The sequence below is a fragment of the Rhagoletis pomonella genome, unplaced genomic scaffold, assembly GCF_013731165.1.
Source record: "Rhagoletis pomonella isolate Grant_MI unplaced genomic scaffold, Rhpom_1.0 Rhpom_scaffold_00001, whole genome shotgun sequence".
NCBI lineage: Eukaryota > Metazoa > Arthropoda > Insecta > Diptera > Tephritidae > Rhagoletis > Rhagoletis pomonella.
In genome coordinates, this window is record NW_023458555.1 from 58305732 (window position 1) to 58307108 (window position 1377).

A 1377-nucleotide genomic window follows, 5' to 3' on the forward strand; every position below is an offset into this window, starting at 1 on the left:
AGTTTTTTAAGAAAAAGTTTTCCATAGCACAAGTATGTCTACTCATAGGTTTGCCTGCTGAGGCAATGTTAGAAAAAACTTGTCTTTCATTTTTAGATTATACCCGGGCAAGGGATCAAACTAGAGATGCGCGCGTGAGCGAGTTTAAATTAAGTCGCGCACAATCACGCTCACACATGCACAAAATTATCGGACTCACGTAACTCATGCGTGATCACGTTCATAAAACCCAAATGTTTTTATTTTTTACTTTTGCAGCATTTAAGGTATAAGATATTGATTTTTTTTCTTAGTCCTGAAAAATAATTATCGCGTGCTGAGGAACTTTGTTTAATTAAAACCAGTCTAACGTTTTCTGCGCGCCAGAAATATTTGCTAAATTTTGCAGTAACTTTTGTGGATGTATGTATAAAAAAGTAATTAGTTGCAAGAAGAGTTTAGCCCTGCGTTGCCTTCACCCTCCACCAAACGAAAATTCTTCCACATCTCGCTTTTAGCGCCTTTAGGCACAACCATCTATGTATGTGCTTTTGTTATCTCTTTTTAATAAGTCGCTTTTTTCTACTTATAATTAACATTTTTAACAATTACTGCCGCTTTAGTAAACAAGCTATGTTCAAATCATATCTATAATTTCTTTTGCTTGACATTTTAAACAAAAAAAATTAATTAATTAATTAAAATTTTTGATTGATTAAAATTTATTGACATGAGATTACGTGATTTGACCTTGGCTCACGTCACTCACGCTCACGGGTGCATGAACATTCGTTAATCATCCCTGCACTGAAACACTCACACCACGTGTGCATCTACATCCAACCACTCGGCCAAGTCAACCGCAATTGCTATTCTACTACATTATCGAATGATATTATCTCTAAATAAAATTTCAATCCGTGGTATGATTATGAAAAATTCTCATCATATCTTAGAAAGAAGTAAATTAATGCGATCAATTTCCACGCGATTGATTGATACAGAAGTCGCGTGTGGTTCAAAAGCCATTGTTAACCAAATAGAACAACAATGTGACGATTTGGCATACTTACACAAATAGGGAAAGTGGTACTGTTTCTGTCATTTAACAATAATTGACCAGCTGTATAATAATAATAATAATAGTTTGGCGCTTACACATATGTTAGTGTTTGGCCGCGCTCCTCCTCCGACTTGTTGCGTGCGCCCAGTGTTGCCAGGCCTTCGGCATGAGAAAACGTCCCTCTTGTTCTAAAAAAACGTCATTGTCTACCCAAAAACGTCTTTTTCAAATGCATGCGCAAATAATTGTTCTTATTTCACTTTTATTGTATACAAAGGTGCATAAGTTGTACATATGTAAGGTATATTAAAATGTCTTTTCGACAGGGCCCATTT